Here is a 13706-nt window from a genome sequence, read left to right on the forward strand (position 1 = left end):
TGACATTTTGTATTTGCTTTGAAAAAAAAAAAAAAAAGTTTGGTTTCGTTTAGGCACTTTTTATGGTGGTGAGCAACTTCCTCATGGTATTTTATTTCCTCTTTTGTTTTATCCATGTTTTGTTTTCCTGATGCGTGGTTTTGTGGACCCATACTCTGTTTTTTTTTACTGACGTGAAGATGAACTGAACAGGTTGGTGATGCTTGGCTGAATGCAACATGTCTGAATAACATTTACTAACCCAAATTTCCCCCTCAGATATAAGTTGTCAATTAATAATGCTAATGAGTAGAGAGATCATGAACTAATGCTGCATTCAGCCAGTCATCACCAACCTGCCAAGTGCATCTTCACCTCCATAAAAAAAAACAGGGTATAGTGGTGGACACTATTAGCCACACAAGTACCAGCAACGTCAATGTACCTAAGTTCATTCAGTTTTCCTTATTGGCATGTTTGGTTAAATTACTATTGGTTAGGTTAAATTGGGTTGGGTTAAGGTTAGGTTAGATTGGGTTGGGTTAAGGTTAGGTTTGATTGGGTTGGGTTAAGGTTAGGTTAGATTGGGTTGGGTTAAGGTTAGGTTAGATTGGGTTGGGTTAAGGTTAGGTTAGATTGGGTTGGGTTAAGGTTAGGTTAGATTTGACTGGGTTGTCCAGTTAGATTAGGTTATTTTGGTAAGGGTAAGATATTGTTTGTTAGGCTGTATTACTAATATGTAAGGTTAGTCTAATACAGCAGTACCGTAATAAATTTTGGTTGATGTGAGTACAATAGGTTTTGCTATGCCTGCCATTACACTTGAGAAATAAATTGAAAGAATGAAAATGAATGCTGATAAAAACAACAGGAAAACAAAATCAACAGTAAACAACCACTTACTACTATAAAAGTAATTAGATCTATCTATCTATCTATCTATCTATAGCCTGACGCCCTAATCCCACAAAGGGTGGCCGCAGACAAAACACCTCCAAGTCGCTCTGTCACCCACCATTTGACTACCCTCCACCCAACTCACCCCCCCCCTCCCTCATATACCTCTCTACTCCATCCCTCCACCTCATCCTCGGTCTACCCCTCCCTCTCCCTCCCTCCACCTCACCTACATACACCCTCTTAGTCAGTCTTTCATTCTCCATTCTCTTCACATGTCCAAACCACCTCAGTGTATTTCTCCTAATCTTCTCAACCACATCCACATCCACCCCACAATGTTCCTTCACTTCTTCATTCGTCAACCTGTCCCTCTAAGTCACTCCACATGCTCTTCTCAAGTAACTCATTTCCTCTGCTCTCACTCTTGACTTGTTCCCCTCTTGCAAGGTCCATGCCTCGCTTCCATACGTCAGAGTAGGGATCACAATACTACCGTATCATGCAGTGACTTCTTAACTTCCATACTCACCTCCCTATTTCTCATCACTGCTTTCAGTGTACCAACAACCTTCCTTCCCTGCTGTACCCTTTCACGCACATCATCCCCCAAAGTTCCACCCTTACTCATCACACTACCCAAGTACTTGAATGCACTCACATTCTCCATATCCTCACCATCCAACCTCACTGCACACTCTGTGACTTCATTCCTCTCAAACCCCATAACTATACTTTTGTTTACATTAACTTTCAGATTCCTCCTCCTACACACTGTCCCAAATTCATTCACCAAACCTTGCAATTCCCATTCATCTTCACTCAACAATACTGTATCATCAGCAAACAGCAACACCGGAATCTTCCAAATCTCACCCTCATTCATTAGAGCCACCCCCACATCCACTGCCCTACCTTGCACCTCCTTTACAACCCCATCCATGTATATATTAAACAGCCATGGAGACATCACACAACCCTGTTTCAGTCCCACATTGAGATCAAAGAACTCACTCAGCTCACCATCCACTTGCACCGTAGCGCTAGCTCCCTCGTACATACTCTTCACAGCACTCAACAATTTCCCCTCCACTCCATATATTCTTAATACATTCCACATACCTTCCCTATCTATTCTGTCATACGCTTTCTCCAAGTCCATGAAGGCAGCATACACTTTCCTTCCCTTCTCTAGATACTTCTCCACTAAACATCTTAGAACAAATATCTGATCTGCACACCCTTTTCCCTTCCTAAATCCCCCTTGTTCTTTTCCAACTAGCTGCTCTGTCATATGCTTAACCCTATCAATGAGTATTCTGTCATATATTTTACCAGTCACACTAAGAAGGCAAATACACCTATGTTTACCACATAATTCTCTCTCCCCTTTTCCTTTGTATAAAGGAACAATTATACCTGATTTCCAGTCCTCTGGAACCCTTCCCTTTTCCCAAGCCATTCTACACAACTTCCATATCCACTCCACAACAATCTCACCCCCATACCTAAGCATTTCACCACACACTCCATCAATTCCTGTAATTAGAGAAATGTAGAAATCAACAAGGATGAAGAGAAAGTCTATCTATCTATCTATCTATCTATTGCCAGACGCCATAATCCCGTACGGGGTGGCCATTTGACTCTGAGTTATTTGTTTTACCGGGAGGGGCACTAACCCTCCACCAACCCACTTGACATGTAGGGAGCACGTATGGTTTGGTTATATGGTTACCACCCAGTGTTGTAAATGGTTTCTTGGCTTGCAGGAAACCATTTGGCTTGTCACTCAATGTAAAGCCACCTGTAACGGAAAGAAAAGCATTAAGTAGTGACAGGAAAGAAGGGAGAAATAGGAAGAGAGGAGGGCAGGCACAGAAAAAGAATGATAAAGGCCAAGGAAGAAGTAGGCAGCACTACATCAAGTGAGTGGATGATGGTCACCACCACCTACCACTAATGAAGAGAAAGTGAATCATTAATTTTTGTCGTTTTAACTGCTCACTCCCCCCCCCAAAGAATTTTTTTTTTTTTACCATAATTTTTGCCATGTTTTATTTCATATTAACCATCATTTCTGCTGGATGTTAACAGCTTTTTAAATTACCCAACCCAACCATCAGTAGTCAGGTTTTGTGGTTTTTGGGTGGGGGAAATGGAAAAACTGGTAATTTTCAGTTAAGCTAGAAATTTGGTAGGTTGGGATCCCCATCACCCACCCACTTTAGTGGTACTGTACAGTAAACCCTTGGTACAACGAACTAATTGGGGGGATGGGGGGGTCGCTATGTCCAAAAGTTCGCTAGATCCGTGGGGTTCGGTATTTCCGAGGGATTACTGAACTCAGTTCGCCATATAGGGGGAGTTGTTCAGTCCTATATCTATCTGTCTATCTATAGTCCAACAATTTAATCCCACAAAGGGTGTCCACAAACAAAATGCCTCCAAGTCACTCTGTCACCCACCATTTGACTGCCCTCCCCCCAACTCATTCCCACCTCCCTCATATACCTCTCAACTCCCTCCTTCAACCTCGGTCTTCCCCTCCCTATCTCTCCGTCCACTTCACCTACATACACCCTCTTAGTCAGTCTTTCATTCTCCATTCTCTCCACATTTCCAAACCACCTCAGTGTATTTCTCCTAATTTTCAAAACCACATCCACATCCACCACACAATGTTCCTTCACTTCTTCATTCATCAACCTGTCCTTCCATGTCACTCCACATGCTCCTCTCAAGTAACTCATTTCCACTGTTCTCACTCTTGTTCCCCTCTAACACGGTCCATGTCTCGTTTCCACATGGCAGGGTAGGGATTACACTGTTATCATGCAGTGACTTCTTAACTTCCATACTCACCTCCCTATTTCTCATCACCCATCAACCTTCCTTCCTTGCTGTACCCTTTCAAGCACTTCATCCCCAAAAGTTCCATCCTTACTCATCACACTACCCAAGTACTTGAATGTACTGTACAGTACTTACATTCTCCATATCCTCACCATCCTACCTCACTGTACATTCTGTGACTTCATTTCTCTCAAACACCATAACTTTACTATTGTTTACATTAACTTTTAGATTCCTCTTCCCACACACTGTCCCAAATTCATTCACCAAACCTTGCAACTCCCATTCATCTTCACTCAACAATACTGTATCATCAGCAAACAGCAACACTGGAATCTTCCAAATCTCACCCTCATTCATTAGAGCCACCCCCACATCCACTGCCCTACCTTGCACTTCCTTTACAACTACATCCATGTAGGCTATATATTAAACAGCCATGGAGACATCACACAACCCTGTTTCAGTCCCACATTGAGATCAAAGAACTCACTCAGCTCACCATCCACTTGCACTGCAGCCCTAGCTCCTTCGTACATACTCTTCACAGCACTCAACAATTTCCCCTTCACTCCATATATTCTTAATACTGGTACCTTCCACATACCTTCCCTATCTATTCTGTTATAAGCTTTCTCCAAGTCCATGAAAGCAGCATACACTTTCTTTCTCTTGTGTAGATACTTGTCCAGTCTTAGAACAAATATCTGATCTACACACCTTTTTCTATCTATCTATCTACCTATCTGTCTATCTATCTATTGCCAGATGCCTTAATCTCGTACGGGGTGGCCACAAACAAATCCCCTCCACGTCACCCTGTCCCCTGCCATTTCACTGCCCTGTTCTCAACTCACACCCCCCTTACTCATATACCTCTCCACCCCATACCTCCATCTCATCCTTGGCCTCCCCCTCCCTCTCCCCCCTTCCACCTCACTCACATACACTCTCCTCGTCAGTCTCTCACCCTCCATCCTCTCCACATGGCCAAACCACCTCAGTGTGTTCCTCCTAACGCATCCTTTCACATCCACAGCCACACAACAACACTCTTTTATATCCTCATTTTGTCAGCCTGTCTCTCCATGTGACTCTGCAGGCTTCTGTTAAATAACTCGTATCAACTGCTCTCGCTCTTGACTTGTGTCCTTCCAACAACGTCCAAGCTTCACTTCCACACGTTAGAGTTGGTATCACAATACAGGGCTGTCATGTAGTAACTTTTTCACTTCCATGCTCACTTCCATGTTTCTTATCACTGCTTTCAAGGAACCAGCAACCCTTCTTCCTTGCTGTACCTTTCAAGCACTTCACCCTCCAAGCTTCCATCCTTACTCATCACACAACCCAAGTACTTAAATGTACTCACATTTTCCATTTCCTCATGGTCCAACCTCACTGTACATTCACTGACATCACCTCTCTCAAAGACCATCACTTTACTCTTCTCTACATTCATCTTTAGATTCTGTTTCTTACACACTCTCCCAAACTCGTCCACCAAGCCTTGCAGCTCCCCTTCGTCTTCACTCAGCAACACAGTATCATCTGCAAACAACAGTACAGGGAGTTTCCAAACACTGCCCTCTCTTACCAGGGCCACTCCAACATCCACTGTCCTACCTTGTACCTCTTTTATTACCCCATCCATGTACAGATTGAACAGCCATGGAGACATGACACATCCCTGTTGCAACCCAACCTTCAAAGAGAAAAATTCACACAGTTCACCATCCACACTGACTGCATCCTTAGCACCATCATACATACTCTTCACAGCATTCAACAACTTCCCATCTACTCCATATATTCTTAATACTTTCCACAATCCTTGTCTATCCACCCTGTCATATGCTTTCTGCAAATCCATGAAAGCCACATACAACTTCTTTCCCTTCTCTAGAAACTTTTCCACTAAAGATCTAAGAATGTATCTGATCTACACAACCTCTTCCCTTCCCAAAGCCTCCCTGTTCTTCTTCAACTAATTCCTCTGTTCTTTCCCTAACTCTGTCAATAAGTATCCTACCATACACTTTTCCTATTACACTAAGAAGACAAATGTCCTTATGATTACCACACACTTCTTTTTCCCCTTTTCCTTTGTACAAGGGAATAATTATACCTGACTTCCAATTCTGCGGGACTCTACCTTCCTCCCAAGCCAATCTGCACATCTTCCACATCCATTCTGCTATTATCTCTCCCCCATGCTTCAGCATTTCCCCATACACTCCATCAATTCCTGGGTCTTTCCCCTATTTGACTTTCTTCATTGCTTCCACAACTTCTATCCTACTGATTTCTTCCTGTCTTCTCACATCCCCTCCTTCTCCCAGCCATTCCCCAGCCACTTATACTCGCATTACTTCCATCCTGTATGTTCAACAATTCCTTAAAGTGTTCTCTCCATCTGTTCACTTTTTCTCCCTTCTCCACTAGTAATCTACCATTTTTATCTTTCACTCTCCTGCTAACTTCAGTGCCACCCTGTCTTACTCTCTTTGCCTCTTTCCAGAACATTTTCTTACAGTCCCTCCACTTTACACTCAAATTCCTTCCAGATTCCTCATCCACTCTCTTCTTAATCTTTCTTACTAATCTTTTCATCCCTCTCTTCCTTTCTACATATCACTCTCTCTTGAAACCCCCCTACCCCTGGGGGTAGGGGGGTTTCAAGAATACTTCCCCAGTATCCCTGCTTGTCGTACGAGGTGACTAAAAGGGTTGGTAGTGGGTTAGTGCCCCACCCCGTAAAAAGAACTAACTAAACAAGCGAATAAAGCACCTCGGACCAGGACAGACCATACGTTGACGACTAAGAAACAGACAAAGGACATTCTGAGGGTGAGAACGGGGAATGTGAGAGGAGTGAATGATGAAGTGAAAGAGAGAGAGATTGTTCAGGTGCTTGAGGATGCAAGAGTGGATATATGTGGATTGACTGAAACTAAATGGAAAGGTGAAAGAGTCAGAGAATGGGAATATGGTTTAGGTATATGTGCGGGAGTTAATGAGGATGAGAGGGCAAGAGAGTGAGTATGTCTGATGATAAGTAAGAAGTGGAAGAAGAATATAAGAGAGTATGGAGCAGTGGGTGCAAGGATTATATGGGTGAGGATGAAAGTAGGTATACAAGCATGGGCGATTGTTTGTGTGTATGCTCTGACAGAGGACCGAGTAGCAAGAGTGAAAGATGAGTTTTGGGCGAGAGTAGAAGCATGTGTGGACAAATTTGAGAGGAGCGAGAGAGTGATTTTGATTGGAGACATGAATGGCAAAGTTGGGAATGTACGAGTGGATGGAGTGGTTGGTCAGTGGGGTGTGCCAACTGAAATAGATGGGAATGGTAATGCATTGGTGGACATCTGTGCTGGTAAGGGGTTGGCAATAGCCAGCACCTACTTTTGGCATAAGATGACCCACCGGTATACATGGAGAGTAATGAGGAGGATGGATGGTGAACTTGTTGAACGAAAGGCAATGATAAACTACGTGTGTGTGGATGAGCGAATGAGAAGACAAGTGTTGGATGCAAGACTGTGGAGAGGGTGGGGGAATGGAGTCTCGGACCATCACTTAGTGATGGCCAAGGTAAAGCTGCAAAGAAAATGGTTGAGGAGACGAAGGGGAAGACAGGAGGAAACAGCTTCTGTGAGAAGAGTGGAGAATTTGCAAGATGGTGAGAAAATGGCAGAGTATAAGAGCATAGTGGGAGAAAGATTGGGAAGGTATGAGCTAGAGCAGATGGAAGGAGTTGAAGACGTATGTAAGATATTAACTGAAGAGATAGGCGCAGCGTGTGAGGTGATTTGTGGAGTGAGGAGGAGATGAAAGGGTGTGCAAGGTACAGCATGGTGGAATGATGAGGTGAAACGAGCTGTGGAACAAAAGAAGAAGGCATATAGTGAATGGTTAGCGAGTAAAGGTAGGGGAGAAGATGAGAGAGAGAAGAGAGAGGTATATGTGAGCAGGAGAAGGGAGGTGAAGCAACTGGTGAAGGAGAGTAAGAAGAAAGTGGATGATGAGTTTTGGAGGAATCTGAGTGTAAAATGGAGGGAGAGTAAGAAATTGTTTTGGAAGGAGGTAAAGAAAGTAAGGCAGTGTGAAAGGGAAAATAGTAGGGGAGTGAAAGATAGGAATAATAGATTGTTGGTGGAGAAGAGAGAGAAATTGAGGAGATGGAAGGAGCACTTTGAGGATTTGTTGAATGTACCGTAGAGAGTGACAGCAGTGCGAGTGTAAGTGGTTGGGGAATGGCTGGGAGAAGAAGAGATGAGAGGAGGGAGGCAGAGATCAGTAGGGCGGAAGTAGTGGAAGCAGTGAAGATCAAATTGGGAAAGGCCCCAGGAATTGATGGACTTTGTGGTGAAATGCTGAGGTATGAGGGTGAAATTGTTGTGTAGTGGATATGGAAGTTGTGTAGATTGGCTTGGGAAGAGGGAAAGGTTCCAGAGGACTGTAAATCAGGTATAATTGTTCCTTTATACAAAGGAAAAGGGGAGAGAGAATTATGTGGTAACCATAGGGGTATCTGCCTTCTTAGTGTGACTGGTAAAATATATGGTAGAATACTCATTGATAGGGTTAGGCATATGACAGAGGAGATAGTTGGAGAAGAACAAGGGGGATTTAGGAAGGGAAAAGGGTGTATAGATCAGATATTTGTTCTAAGATGTTTAGTGGAGAAGTATCTAGAGAAGGGAAAGAAAGTGTATGCTGCCTTCATGGACTTGGAGAAAGCATATGACAGAATAGATAGGCAAGGTATATGGAAAGTATTAAGAATATATGGAGTGGAGGGGAAATTGTTGAGTGCTGTGAAGAGTATGTACAAAGGAGCTAAGGCTATGGTGCGAGTGGATGGTGAGCTGAGTGAGTTCTTTGATCTCAATGTGGGACTGAAACAGAGTTGTGTGATGTCTCCATGGCTGTTTAATATATACATGGATGGGTTTGTAAAGGAGATGCAAGGTAGGGCAGTGGATGTGGGGTGGCTCTAATGAATGAGGGTGAGATTTGGAAGATTCCGATGTTGCTGTTTGCTGATGATACAGTATTGTTGAACGAAGATGAATGGGAGTTGCAAGGTTTGGTGAATGATTTTGGGACAGTGTGTATGAGGAGGAAGCTGAAAGTTAATGTAAACAAAAGTAAAGTTATAGTGTTTGAGAGGAATGAAGTCACAGAATGTACAATGAGGTTGGACGGTGAGGATATGGAGAATGTGAGTGCATTCAAGTACTTGGGTAGTGTGATGAGTAAGGATGGAAGTTTGGGGGATGAAGTGCGTGAAAAGGTACAGGAGGGAAGGAAGGTTGTTGGTTCACTGAAAGCAGTGATGAGAAATAGGGAGGTGAGTATGGAAGTTAAGAAGTCACTGCATGATAGTATTGTGATCCCTACTCTGACATATGGAAGCGGGGCGTGGACCTTACAAGAGGGGAACAAGTCAAGAGTGAGAGCAGTGGAAATGAGTTACTTGAGAGGAGCATGCGGAGTGACATGGAGGGACAGGTTGACGAATGAAGAAGTGAAGGAACGCTGTGTGGTGGATGTGGATGTGGTTGAGAAGATTAGGAGAAATACACTGAGGTGGTTTGGACATGTGGAGAGAATGGAGAATGAAAGACTGACTAAGAGGGTGTATGTAGGTGAGGTGGAGGGAGGGAGAGGGAGAGGTAGACCGAGGATGAGGTGTAGGGATGGAGTTGAGAGGTATATGAGGGAGGGGGGGGTGAGTTGGGGGGAGGGTAGTCAAATGGTGGGTGACAGAGTGACTTGGAGGCATTTTGTCTGTGGCCACCCTTTGTGGGATTAGGGCGTCGGGCTATAGATAGATAGATAGATAGACTCTCTCTTCCGCCTCTATTTCTCATCCATTCATTGTATGCTTTCTTCTTTTGTGCCACAGCCTGTCTCACCTCTTCATTCCACCACGCTGTTCCTTGTACCCCCCTCCTTCTTATCTTCACCTCACATACGACATCACATGCTGCACATTTTTCTTCTGTGAATATCCTGCACACACCTTCCACGTCCCCCATCTGCTCCAATTCGTATTTACCCAATCGGTCCTTCACTTCTCTCTTATATTCTGACTTTTTCTCATCCTCTTGTAACTTTTCCACTCTCCTTGCAACTACTCCTTCTTCCTGTCCTTCCCTTCTTCTGTTTCTCCATCTTACTTGGATCTTGGTTCTGGCCACCACCAAGTAGTGGTCAGAAAGTCCACTCCCCCAACCTCTATAAGCTCTTGCATCCATTACACATCTTCGCATCCTTTCATCCATGCACATATAATCAGTCATTGCCTTCCTTTCATTCAGTTCACCACCCACCCTTCTCATCACTCACCATGTATACCTGTGGATCATTTTGTGCCTGATGAGGGTATTGGCTATCACTAACCCTCTCCCAGCACAAATGTCCACTAACGCACTGCCATTCTCATCTATCTCAGCAGGCACACCCCACTCACCAAGTATTCCATACACCCTCACATTCCCTACTTTACCATTCATATCACCGATCAAAAACACTCTCTCATTCCTTCCAAACTTTTCCATGCACACTTCCACATTTGTCCAGAACTCTTCTTTCACTCTGCTTGCACGATCTTGCATTGGCACATACACGCACACAATCGCCCACTTTCAGTCTTACCCACACAATCCCTGACCCAACTGATCCATACTCACTTATGTTGTTCCTTCCCTTTTTCCCTTCCTAAATCCCCCGTGTTCATCTCCAACTAGGTTCTCTGTTATATGCCTAACCCTGTCAATATATTTTACCATATATTTTTCCAGTCACACTAAGTAGGCAAATACCCTATGGTTACCACATACTTCTCTCTCCCCTTTTCCTTTGTATAAAGGAACTGTTATACCTGATTTCCAGTCCTCTGAAACCCTTCCCTCTTTCCAAGCCGACCTACATAACTTCCATATCCACTCCACAACAATCTCACCCCCATACTTCAGCATTTCACCACACACTCCATCAATTCCTGGGGCCTTTCCCATCTTGATCTTCTTCATTGCTTCCCTTACTTCCACCCTACTGTTCTTTTCCTCCCTCCTCTCATCTCTTCTTCTCCCAGCCATTCCCCAACCACTTACACTGCTCTCACTTTCTATATTCAACAGATCCTCAGAATGCTCCTTCCATCTCCTCAGTTTCTCTCTCTTTTCCACCAAGAATCTGTTATCTCCATCTTTCACACTCCTACTATTTCCCCTTTCACACTGTCTTACTTTCTTTACCCCCTTCCAAAACAATTTCTTACTCTCCCTTCATTTTACACTCAGATTCCTCCCAAACTCTTCATCCACTTTCTTCTTACTTTCCTTCACCAATCTCTTCACCTCCCTTCTCCTGCTCACATATACCTCTCTCTTCTCTCTCTCATCTTCTCCCCTACCTCTTCTCGCTAGCGATTCACTATATGCCTTCTTCTTGTGTTCCACAGCTTGTTTCACCTCATCGTTCCACCATGCTGTCCCATGTACACCCCTGCATCTCCTCCTCACTCCACAAACCACCTCACTCGCTGCACCTGTCTCATCCGTGAATATCTTACATACATCTTTCAGCCCGTCCATCTGCTCTAACTTATATCTTCCCAATCTTTCTTCCATTATGCTCTTACAGCCTACTCTGCCATTATCTCACTATCTTGCAACTTCTCCACGCTTCTCACAGGAGCTCTTTCCTCCTGTCTTCCCCTTCGTCTCTTCACCCATTTTCTTTGCAGCCTTACCTTGGCCATCACAAAATGATTGTCTGAGATTCCATTCCCCCACCCTCTCCACACTCTTGCATCCAGCAATTGTCTTCTCATTCACACATCCACACACACGTAATCTGTCATTGCCTTTCATTCAACAAGTTCATCGTCCATCCTCCTCATGATTCTTGATGTACTGTATACCTGTGGATCATCTTATGCTGAAAGAAGGTGTTGGCTATTGCCAACCCCTTACCTGCACAGATGTCCACCAAAGCACTACCATTCCCTCATGCTTACACATAAACTCGATGAAGTTGTTTATGGAAAATTCAATGGTTTATGAAGTTGTACATGTAAATACAGTACCGGTACTGTATGTGCTGTATGAAGTTGTACACATAAATACAATACCTATAATAAGAGTACAGGATAATGTACTGTAGTAGTTACAGTACATTTACTGTGCCAGGAAGGGATGCTGTTTTAGTACACTTACTGTGTCAGAAAGTGATGCTGTTGAAGTACTTTTAGTGTGCCAGGAAGGGATGCTGTTGAAGTACACTTACTGTGCCAGGAAAGGATGCTGTTGAAGTACACTTACTGTGCCAGGAAGGGATGCTGTTGAAGTACACTTACTGTGCCAGGAAGGGATGCTGTTGAAGTACACTTACTGTGCCAGGAAAGGATGCTGTTGATGTACACTTAATGTGCCAGGAAGGGATGCTGTTGAAGTACACTTACTGTGCCAGGAAGGGATGCTGTTGAAGTACACTTACTGTGCCAGAAAGTGATGCTGTTGATGTACATTTACTGTGTCAGAAAGTGATGCTGTTGAAGTACTTTTAGTGTGCCAGGAAGGGATGCTGTTGAAGTACACTTACTGTGCCAGAAAGGGATGCTGTTGAAGTACATTTACTGTGCCAGAAAGGGATGCTGTTGAAGTACATTTACTGTGCCAGAAAGGGATGCTCTTGTCACGGTGGGCTGATTTACGAACTTCCTCCACATTAGTGACCTTCGTTCACAGAATCTGGGGGAAGTTTGGTCGCAATTAGGCCGTTTGTTTTATCCGAAATTTGCAATACCGGGGTTCGTTATATCGAGGGTTTATAGTATTTTGGAGTAACTCTACACTGAGTGGCAAGCCAAATGATTTCCTAAACCAGGAAATCATTTACATTGCTGGATGGTAACTTGTAACCAACCAACACTTATTCCCTATGGGACAACAAGTGGGTTAGCAGAGGGTTAGTGCCCCTCCTCAGAAAACAACAAACTAAAAATACAGACAGGAGCCCTTGGACCAGGTTTGACCAACAGGTGACGACTAAGTACCAAACAAGGACATGGTATGGATTGTGACCTGGAATGTAAGGAGTGTGAATGATGAGATGAAAGAGAGAGAGAGAGTGTTCAGGTGTTTGAGAATGCAAAAATGGACGTATGTGGAATAGCCGAGACTAAATGGTATGGTGAGAGTGCGAGGTTGGATGGAGTATATGTGCGGGAGTAGGTGAGAATGAGAGGGCAATAAAAGTACTGTATGTATTGCTGTGTGCAGCTGATGGAAGGAGAACATAAGAGAGTATGGATCAGTTGGTTCAAGCAGTGTGTGGGTAAGATTGAAAGTTAGACTACAAATGTGGGCGATTTTTTGCGTATATGTGCCAATGCAAGATCTTGCAAGTAGAGTGAAAGAAGATTTCTGGGTAAATGCGGAATCGTGCATGGAAAAGTTTGAAAGGAGTGAGAGAGTGTTTTTGATTGGAGATGTGAATGGGAAAGTGAGGAATTTGAAGATAGATGGAGTAGTTGGTGAGTAGGGTGTGCTTGCAAAAGTGGATGAGAATGGCAATGCTCTAGTGGACATTTGTACAGGGAAGGGATTGGTGATAGCCAATCCTCTCTTTAGGCACAAAATGATCCACAGGTGCTGGGTATACGTGGCAAGTGATAAGAAGGGTGGGTGGTAAACTGTATGAACGGAAGGCAGTGATTGATTATGTGTGTGTTGATGACAGAATGAGAAGATGTGTAATGGATGCAAGAGCGTAAAGATGTTGGGGAAGTGGATTTTGTGATCTCCACATGCTGATGGTGAAAGTGCAGATTCAAATGTAATGGAGGAATAGAAGGAGGGAAGGACAGGAGAAAGTTTTTCATACAAGAAGGGTTGAAAGGTTGCAGGTGGATAAAAAAAAGGCAGAATGTAAGAGAGAAGTGGAGGAGCTATTAG

At 43.8% G+C, this 13706-nt stretch overlaps 1 protein-coding gene across 1 annotated transcript in view; it reads left to right on the plus strand.

The window, feature by feature from the left end:
* Window positions 1-13706, plus strand: part of LOC145394075 (U8 snoRNA-decapping enzyme-like) — a 145198-nt gene that overhangs the window by 219 nt on the left and 131273 nt on the right. The gene's annotated exons all lie outside the window — the stretch shown is intronic.

The sequence above is a fragment of the Coenobita brevimanus genome, chromosome 26 (genome assembly GCF_032717465.1).
Source record: "Coenobita brevimanus isolate Jiangsu-jjx chromosome 26, ASM3271746v2, whole genome shotgun sequence".
Taxonomy (NCBI): Eukaryota; Metazoa; Arthropoda; class Malacostraca; order Decapoda; family Coenobitidae; genus Coenobita; species Coenobita brevimanus.